Consider the following 11,128-nt stretch of genomic DNA (forward strand, 5'->3'; position numbering starts at 1 on the left):
TGCCTTCTGCCATGATTTTGAAGCCTCTCCAGCTATGTGAAACTGTGAGTTCGTTAAATCTCTTTTTCTTTATAAATTACACAGTCTTGAGTATTTCTTCATGGCAGTATAAAAATGGACTAATACACATGGCAAAAGGGATTTTTCAGATGGCTTATTAATCATACAGCTTTTTAATAGGTCTAATGTAATCACACAAGTCCTTCTAAAAAGTTGTTTCTAGCTGTTAGCAAAAAAGGGAGTCAAAGCAATTCCAAGTGTGAGAAAAATTTACCATGACTTTGTGAACTCTGATCTTAAGTAGGCCACAGCACAGGACGTGAGTATGGCCACTGGAAGCTGAGAAAAATTGCTGGCTGATAGCCAGCAATAAACCAAGAAACTTATTCTGGATTTTTGCCAACAATATGGATGAGCTTATAAGCAAATATTTTCCCAGACCCTCTATATAAGACTACAGCCTAGTGGACATCTTAATTTCAGTCTTGTGATGTCCTTAGAAAGATAATTCAGATAGCTGCGGGTGGCTGTGCTGGTGGCGTTCAAGATGTCGACCAAGAATTTCCGAGTCAGTGACAGGGACTGGATTTGCCCTGACAAAACATGTGGAAATGTAAACTTTGCTAGAAGAACCAGCTGTAATCGATGTGGTCGGGAGAAAACAACTGAGGCCAATATGATGAAAGCTGGGGGCACTGAAATAGGAAAGACACTTGTAGAAAAGAGCCGAGGCCCTATTTAGTGCTAATGACTGGCAATGTAAAACTTGCAGCAATGTGAATTGGGCCAGAAGATCAGAGTGTAATATGTGTAATACTCCAAAGTATGCTAAATTAGAAGAAAGAACAGGATATGGTGGTGGTTTTAATGAAAGAGAAAATGTTGAATATATAGAAAGGGAAGAATCTGATGGTGAATATGATGAGTTTGGACGTAAAAAGAAAAAATACAGAGGGAAAGCAGTTGGTCCTGCATCTATATTAAAGGAAGTTGAAGATAAAGAATCAGAGGGAGAAGAAGAGGATGAGGATGAAGATCTTTCTAAATACAAATTAGATGAGGATGAGGATGAGGATGAAGATGATGCTGATCTCTCAAAATATAATCTTGATGCCAGTGAAGAAGATAGTAATAAAAAGAAATCTAATAGACGAAGTCGCTCAAAGTCTCGATCTTCACATTCACGATCTTCATCACGCTCATCCTTCCCCTCAAGTTCAAGGTCTAGGTCCAGGTCCCGTTCAAGAAGTTCTTCCAGTTCACAGTCAAGATCTCGTTCCAGAGAACGTTCGAGATCTCGTGGGTCGAAATCAAGATCCAGCTCCAGGTCCCACAGGGGCTCTTCTTCCCCACGAAAAAGATCTTATTCAAGTTCATCATCTTCTCCGAGAGGAACAGAAAGAGAAGTCGTTCTAGATCTTCTTCATCTGGTGATCGCAAAAAAAGACGAACAAGATCACGGTCACCCAAAAGCCAGGTGATTGGTGAAAACACTAAACAACCCTGAGCCCAGGGCCAACCCCTACGGAACACCACTACTTTACCCAGACGCCACAGGTCATCTTCTGGATCATCCCATTCTGGTTCCCGTTCAAGTTCAAAAAAGAAATAATGTATTAAAATTTACTTCTTAAAAAAAAAAAAAAAAAAGAAAGATAATTCAGTCAAAAATGCCTGGGTTTGTGGCTTATAGAATTGTGATATAATAAATAGTTGTAGTTTTAAGTCACTAAGTATGTGATAATTTGTTTTGCAGATATGCAAAACTGATACAAAGAGAAAGGTAAAGAAACACTTCATACCAGTTTCTGGTATCCTTTGCATCTGCGATTGTGTAATAGCATTGTTTTATTTCCATTTTGGGCGGTGATATGGATTGGCTGTATTGCCACCCAAAATCACATCTTGAATTTTAATCCCCATAATCCCCACGTGTCAAGGGAGAGACTAAGTGGAGGTAATTGAATCATGGAGGCGGTTTTCCCCCATGCCATTCTCATGATAATAAGTGTGTAATGAGATCTGATGGTTTTATAAATGTTTAGTAGCTCCTCCTGCATTCATTCTCCTTCCTGATGCCTTGTGAGAAAGGTGCCTTGCTTTCCCTTTGCCTTTTGGAATGATAGAAAGTTTCCTGAAGCCTCTCAAGCTATGCTGAACTGTGAGTCAATTCAACCTCTTTCCTTTATAAATTACCCAGTCTTGGGCAGTTTCTTATAGCAGTGTGAAAACTCACGAATAGAGGCTGTGACTGAATGTCCCTCAGATATTAAGGGACATAATGAGAGTTATATATGCAAATTTGTTAGCTTTTAATATGAGAATTTAATGTACTGAAGCTTGGAATAATTTGTACAATCCAACAGAATATAATGCAATACAAATTTGAGATGCTGATGCTGGAAGACCTCAGCTAACTTTTCCTATATATTATTAACTCATTTAATTAGTCATGATATGTCTAGTAGTTTAGATTCTACCATTCCTTTAGAATGCGAAAATAAGGAAAATGAGAACTGAGCAGGAAAAAGAATTCCCCAGGCTCATGAACTTGTATTCATAAGAAAGTCATAAAATAATTCTTGGACTATCGACTAAGGAAATTTGTGTACTGTAATCAAATACTGAGTGATGTCAACAAGATAAAAAAAATAGAATGTCCCGGCAAAGATCCCCTCAGAGAAACACCAATTTAATAATCAAGTATAGACAAAAATACATTCATGAGAATCCAGTTAAGAAGCTGTAGCATCCCAGAGAAGTCAAAGACTAAGAACAGCCACACCGAAACAGATAAGTGGAACAGTTCCACTTTGCCCGTACCATGCCCTACCCCAATCTGGCACAGCTCCATGTAGAGAGAGATTACCTTGGCCTGTGATTTCTCCCATGGAATTGAGGGAACTAGAGAGAAAAGTATGCATCCAGCATCCCTAGATTTATGGATTCCTACTCAAAAGGACTGCTTCTATCTCACCTCACCTAGAGCACTGAGGAAACCCAGCATAATTGTAATGAGTCAGGGAAGCTAAGAGCAAAGAGGGAGTGTTTCTCGGAAAGTGGTGCAGCTGAGCCTATGGCACGTATTTCAACAGCTAGTGTGGATCTCAATAGAGGACATGGATCTTAGCAGACAGCATGAGCCTCGGAAAATAGTACAATTATCAGCAACCAACATAGCTATCAGCTGATGATATAGATATCAGCAGCCAGTGTGACTCTCAGCAGCTGGTGCAGTTCTCAGAATATGGTAATACTCTCAGATGATGTCCCAGTTATCAGGATCTAACACAGATCTCAGCAGTTGATGCAGACTCAGCAGATGGCATGGATCCAAACATCTGTTGCAGTTCTCAGCTGACAGTGCACATCCTGGTAGATAGCACAGCTCATAGCATTTGTCACGGATCCCAGTGGACTGTGTGGTTCTCAGAAGCCAGTGCAGATTTTGCCAGACAGCATGGATTTCAGCAGATGGCACAGTTACTAACTTACCATGTACCTTTCAGCAGCTGACATAGATCCCAGAAGCCCACACAGATTTCAGCAGATGAATCAAGGAAATAAGAAGCTACCAAAGGAACAAAATAAATCTCCAGTAATCAATTCTAAAGGTATGGAAATCTGTGTATTGCCTGAGAAAGAATTCAAAATAATTGTTTTAAAGAAGTTTAATAAGCTACAAGAGAAGGCAAATAGAAAACTAAACGCAAATCAGAAAAATAATACATTAACAAAATAAGGATATCAACAACGATATAGAAACCATATAAAGAATGAAACACTCAATCCTGTGATCTCAGCACTTTGGGAGGCTGAGGCGGGTGAATCACCTGAGGTCAGGAGTTTGAGACCAGCCTGGCCGACATGGTGAAACTCCATCTCTATTTAAAATACAAAAATTAGCTGGACATGGTGGCACATTCCTGTAATCCCAGCTACTTGGGAGGCTGAGGCAGAGGAATTGCTTGAACCTGGGAGGTGGAAGTTGCAGTGAGCCGAGATCTGTGCCATTACACTACAGCCTGGGTGACAGAGCAAGACTCAGTCTCAAAAAAAATAAAAGAATGAAACAGATTCTGAAACTGAAGAATAATGTAACCAAAGTGAAAAAATTTAATAGAGGGCATCGAAAGGAGACTTCTTCAAAAGTAAGAAAGAATCAATAAGCTCAAAGATAGGTAGTTTGAAATTATTCCACTAAAAGAGCAAATAGAAAGAAACAACAAAAATAATGAAGAAATCCTACAGGACGTATGGGACAGCATTAAGTAAACCAATATATGCATTATGAGATTTACAGAAGGCAAAATGAAAGATAGGGGCAGAAAACTGTTTAAAGAAACAAGGGCCAAAATCTCCCCAAATCTGAGGAAGTAAGTGACATCCGTATTTATATAGCCCAAAGGACCCTATGTAAAGTAAGTTCGAAGAAGACTACACTGAGACACATTATAATCAAATTTTCAAAAGTCAAAAACAAAGAGAATATTAAAGGCAGCAAGAGCAAAATGACTCTCCACATACAAGAGAGCCCACAAAGGACTATAAAAAGATTTCTCAGTAGAAATCTTGCAGCTCAGAAGAAAGGGGGGGGTAATATATACAAAGTGCTGGAAAAAAAAAAAAAAAAAACCCTGCTGCTCTATATTATATTCAGCAAAACTGTCTCTTTAAGGCAAAAGCGAAAGAAAAAATATGGCTTACCCAGGGAAATAAAAAACGAGAGAATTTAATACCATTAGACATGACTTAAATGCTAAAGGGAGTTATTGGGGTTGAAATGAAAGGATAATAAAAAGCAACACAAAAGCATATGAAAGTATAAAGCTTACTACATAAAGGTAATTATATAGACAGAAATAATACTGTAACACTGTAATGGCAGTGAGTGAATTACTCAATTACAGCATTAAGTCAAACATATTAAAATAACCAAGAACAAAATAATTTTAACAGATAAAATATTTCTAAAAAGTAAATTTCAACATCAATAATAAATTGTATGTGGGGTAACTATAAGTGTAGATGCTACTTAAGTTATTAATTTAAAATAAACTATCATATGTATTAAATATTTTATATGTTTCATGGGAACCATGAGAAAATACCAAGAGATGACACATAAAACCAAAGAGAAAATATATAAGAATATTACTACCAAAAATTAACAACATATAAAAGAAGACAATAAGAGATAAAAGAGAAATAAAATAGCTACAATACAAGCATAACTCAATTTACAAAATGTCAACAATAAGTCTTTCACTGTCATTAATTGTGTTAAATATAAATGGATTAAACTAGCTAATTCAAAAATATAGAGTGGCACAATGAATTAACAAATCTAGGCCCAATAATGTGCTGTCTATAAAAATCTCACTTAGATTTAAAAAACTACATACAATGAGAGTGAAGGAAATGAAAACGATATTTCATGCAAATGGTAAACAAAAGACTGCAGTTTTGGCCATACTTACATCAGAAAAAAAAAATGACATTAAGTTAAAAAGTGTAATGGGGGACAAAGAAAGACAATATATGATGATAGATCAATTCATCTGGAAAATACATCAACTATATGTGTGTATATGCATATCTGTATGTATACATACATATATGTGTGTATATATATGTATATATATCCATCATAAGAGTACCTAAGTATATAAAACATGTATTAACAAAAGTAAAGGGAGAAATTGACAGCAATACAATAATAGTAGAGGACTTTAATATTCCACTTTCAACAATGGATAGAACATCAGAAAAGAAAATCAATGAGGAAAAATAAAGGAGACCTGAATACATTGACAAATGGACCTAACATATATAAAACATTCTATTCAACAGCAACAGAATACAGTTTTCTCAAGTGCACACAGAACATTGTTTAGTATAGATGTTAGACCACGAAACAAGTCTTAACAAACTGAAGATTTAAATAATATGAAATATATTTTATGACCAGAAGATATAAAATGAGATATACATTACAGAAGAAACATTGAAACACTTAGAAATATGTAGAAATTAAATTAGTCAAATAAGAAGTCATAATGGAAATCAGAAAATATATCAACATTCCTGAAAGTGAAAGTATAACACACCAAAATTATGAAATGCAACAATAGCTGCACCACCATAGGGAAGTTTGTAGCAATAAATGTCTACATTACAATAGTAGAAATAATTAAAATATACAACCTATGATTAAATCTCAGAGAAGTGAAAACAAAAACCAAAGAAGGCAAGAAATAACAAAGATTAGAGCAAAAATAAAATGGAGACTACACAAGCAATTTAAAACCAATAGAACTAAGGGTTGATTTTTGAAAATGATGAACTATATTGACAAAGCTTTAGCAAATTAGAAAAGAATGAGAAAAGACCCAAATAAATAAAATTAAAAATTAAAGGGAAGACCTTATAACTGATGGCACAGAAATATAAATGATCATAAGAAGCTACAATATACAATTGCATGCCAACACATTGGAAAATCTAGAAGAAATGACTATGTTCCTAGAAACATAGAATATACTGAAATGGAATCAAGAAGAAATAGAAAATATAAACAGATCAATGATGAATAAGAAGATTTAGTTAGTAACCAAAACCTCTCAACAAACAAAAGCCCAGGATCAGATTACTTCACTGGTGAATTCTATCAAAGTTTTGAAGAAGAAATAAGGCTAATCCTTTTCAAATTCTTCCAAACATTTGGAGAGTGGGGAAGACTTCCAAAATCATTTTATGAGGCCGGAATTCCCCTGCCACCAAAATCAGACAAGGACAGTGCAATAAAAGAAAATTACAGGTCAATATCTTTGATGAACACAGATTGAAAAAGACTCAACAGTATATTAGCAAACTGGATCCAACAGCACATCAAAAGAATCACACACCATAACCAATTAGGGGCTATCCTGAGATGCAAAGATTGTTCAATATATGCAAACCAATCACTGCCATACAATAACATTAGCTGTATGAAGAATACATTTATATAATTTTCTCATTGCTGCAGAAAAAGTATTTGACAAAATCATCACCTTTTCACGATAAAAATTTCAACAAATTAGGAGTAAAAGAAAATTATATCAACCCTAATAAAGGCCATACATGAGAAGCCCAGAGCTAGTATCATACTTAAGAGTAAAACAACTGAAAGTTTTTTCTCTAAGATCATGAACAAGACAAAGGTATTCACTCTCATCACTTCTCTTCAGCATAGTACTGGAAGTACTAGCTAGAGCAATTAGGCAAGAAAAATAAATAATAGTCATTCAAGTTGAACAGAAAGAAGTAAACTTCACTGTGTCAAGATTACATAATCTTATATATAGAAAACCCTAAAGATACCACAAATCACATTAAAACTATAAAATAAATTCAGAAAAGTTTCAGAAGACAAAATCAACATACACCAATTATTTTTTTCTATTCATGAGCTGTGAAATATTCATAAAGGAAATGAGTAAAATAGTACCACAGTCATTGTAGTACATATAGCTACAAGGAGATAGTGCAGGGGCCAGTGAGAGCCGTACTGGCCCTGGATAACTCTGTCTCACTGAGGTAAATTAACTAAATATTGACAATGGGAATCTTAAGAAACTGAGAAATACAATTTGATAATATGTTATTTTTGTGTAAACTTGCCAGGATAAGAACAAACAGAATCACCTAGACATTTCAGTGAACTTCTCAGAGTGTTCTAAGATGTGTTCAGAGAGGTGGAATAAACAAGAAAAAAAATTGAAACGTGACAGAGGTGAACAAGACCCACTGAAAGATAAATTAAGATCTATATGCCTTCTAAAAAGGAAAGAAAAAAAGTTTCAGGATCTCAATGAATCTAAGAGGCTTCTTTTGAACTAAAATCAAAGGAGAATAGCCTGGTCTGTTCATTGATGAGGTTGCAAATAAACTGAGAGAAATGTGGACTAGCACTGCTACAGATGATAAGTAACATTATGATAAAGAGGTTACTAAGCTGAAGAAAAAAATATGAAAAGTATTTTGCTGTATATTAAACTAAAGGAAAACCTGACGGGAAAAGAAGGAGTTATCAAGACTGATAAAAGCAATAAGAAGGAAGAGGAGGAAAATAAGTAACATAAAGAGGATTAAGATAGAAGAAAGTTGAAATGAAGATAAGAAAGAAGAAAGATGATGGTGGTTATAAATAATTTTGTTCTAGTGCAGTATTTTTTCTTGTTTATAAAGCATTTAATCCCCCTGTATGCAACTCACTTCTCTTAAAGTAACAAATTAAAATGTAAAACTGTGTAGGCTTTGTTTTTAAACTGTACAGTGTCACTTTTTGTGTAATTAACACACTACTAAATGTGCCTTTAAATAGTCCTCTCCTGCTGGTATTTTCAGTGGCTACTAACTTTGCTTGGTACCGTATGAGGGTTTTAAATTATCATGGAAATTTAAAGCAAGATTCGTTTTGGTGCACAGAAAAATTTATATATATCTATATCTATATATATACACACACACACGTATATATACATACACATAATATTTTTGTATATTCATATATATATATTTATATGTAGGTATAATATTTTTGCCTCTTCATTTGTCTCTGGTGCAACTTATATGAAATGTTGATTGTTGAATGAAATGAAATATGATTGTTGTTCCGTTAACTCAATACCACCCTGCAATTGCAAAAAAAAAAAAAAATGTTGCTGTTGTTTTATTGGCATTCTGAATGTTCCTAAGTAAACACAATTTTTAATTTGTATTGTTCTTTGCATTCGTCTGAAATTTTTCCTCTGGAGGGAAAGCTAGCCTTTTGCTTTTACCTGTTTTGTATCACATGAATTATTACTGTGTTTATCTTTTTGTATGATTAGCTGATACAAATTTTCTTCCCACACAAACTGCTTACTCATGATTGGGATAATAAAAGTTGAATTGAGAAAGTTATTATCTGTGACTAAAACGAAAAAGAAACTTGATCAGTTGATATCAGGTTTCACATAGCCCTGTTACACTTACAAACTGAAGAGTAACTATAATGTGCTAAATGTTTAGGTTTTCTCCAATATTTATATTTTGAAATCCTAATCCCCAAGGTGGTGGTAATAAGAGGTACGGATTTGGGGAAGTTATTTGGTTTTGAGAGTATATCCTTCATAAATCGGATTAGTGCCCTTTTAAAGAGACCCTAGAGAACTTCTTTGTCCTTTATACTATATATAAAGACAAAACAAAAAGGCACTGTCTGTCAACCAGGAGAGTTTCAAACCAGACACTGAATCTGCTGATGCCTAGATGTTGAACTTGCCAGCACTCAAAACTGTGAAAAATAAATTTCTCTTGTCTATAATCTGCTAATTTTATGGTATTTTTATGACAGCCTGAATGAACTAAGACAATAACAAAAAAACTCACAGCATTGAATTATGAGAATAAAACATTTTGAAGATCTGTCCTTAAAGAATTAACAAAAAATATGTTCTAATCTTCACATGTGGACTATACATTCTTGAACTATATTTTCCACTCCCACATTGAAGACCTAAAACCATATCCCCAAAAGTATGAATTTAAAATAAAAGATTGATATATTAAGGTTTTTGTTGACATTAGTTCCAAGAAAGGCTCTGTGAAAGTGATGGCTGTAAATGTCTTTTTCCAATTGCCTAAATAGAGATTACTCAGCAAGCTTGATGCTCTTCATTGAAAGTGTTTTTATTTAATCAAGTCACCTTTTAATATATTGATACAACATTTAGAATAAAATATATTTTAATACATTGTGGTTTGCATCTACATAACTAAAATATACATGAAGAAATAAGGCTTTTAAACTTTTCACCTCAATACACAAACTCATTCATTAGGAAGATATATTTACCAGCACAGTAGTTCAGAAACAATTATGGCAATTTTGTGGTTATTGAGAATATCATTCTCTTAAAAAGTGTCAGAGTCTTAAAATATCATTTTTGTAATTTTACATTTTTTGTGATGGACTGTTGTTTGTTACATAACTTTGATTTGATTTTAATCATTTGCATTTGTTTATTTAATTTCAAGAAGAATACTGAATATCTGAGTTCTGAGTAATGTTAATCAATTAGTAATGGCAGAGATTTCAAAAAAAAAAAAAAAAAACAGAAGAGAGCAATCTCTTTACAAGACGTCAAAAAATAACATATTTAGAAATGGACTTAACCAGCAAGGTAAAATATTTGCACATGAAAAACTGCAAAATGTTGATGAAATAAATGGAAGAAGACACAAGCAAATAGAAAGACATCCGGTGTCCATAGATTGGAAGAATAAATGTTGACAAAATGTCTATACTAGCCAAAGATTCATGTTCAGTGCCCTCTGCATCAAAATCCCAGGTGCATTTTTTTTTTTACAAAAATTTAAAAAAAGATGCAAAATTTATATGAAACCACAAAAGATACAGAATAGGCCAACCAATCTCAAGAAAAAACAATAAAACTGGAGACCTCACATTTTCTGACTTCAAAGTAAAATAAAAAGATTTAATAATCAAGACAGTATGGTACTAGAGTAAAGACAGACATAGACCAATGAAATAAATAGAATAAAGAGCCCCAAAATAAACAAATTCATATAAGGTCAGCTGATTTTCAACGAAGGCACCTATAATACACAAGAGAAAAGGAGAGTATCTTCAACAAACAGTATTGTACAAACTGGATATTCATATGAAGCAGATTAAAATTGGACTCCTATCTTACACTATTAACAAAAATAAACTCAAATAGATAAGGACTTAAATGTAAGACCCGAAGCTATAAATCTCCTAGGGGAAAAAAACTTAGCATAAGTTGTTCATATCTATAATTGTATAGATAGATACTATATATACACACACACACAATATACACAATATATTGTATTATGGATACCTATAAACACAATAAAATATTTTTCAACCTTAAAAAATAAGTAAATCCTGTAATTTATGACAACATGGATACGCCTGGAGGACATTATGTTTGGAAATAAGCCAATCTCACAAGGGCAAATAATCTATGATTCCACTATATATAAAGTATCTATTATAGTAAAACTAACAGAAGCAAATAATATAATTTTGATCATTAGGGGCCAGACGGCA

At 33.8% G+C, this 11,128-nt stretch overlaps 1 pseudogene; it reads left to right on the top strand.

Moving 5' to 3' along the window:
- Window positions 1-519: 519 nt before the first annotated feature.
- LOC103232271 (uncharacterized) lies at window positions 520-1,659 on the top strand (annotated as a pseudogene).
- Window positions 1,660-11,128: the final 9,469 nt, after the last annotated feature.

The sequence above is a fragment of the Chlorocebus sabaeus genome, chromosome X (assembly GCF_047675955.1).
Source record: "Chlorocebus sabaeus isolate Y175 chromosome X, mChlSab1.0.hap1, whole genome shotgun sequence".
In the NCBI taxonomy this organism is placed as follows: Eukaryota; Metazoa; Chordata; class Mammalia; order Primates; family Cercopithecidae; genus Chlorocebus; species Chlorocebus sabaeus.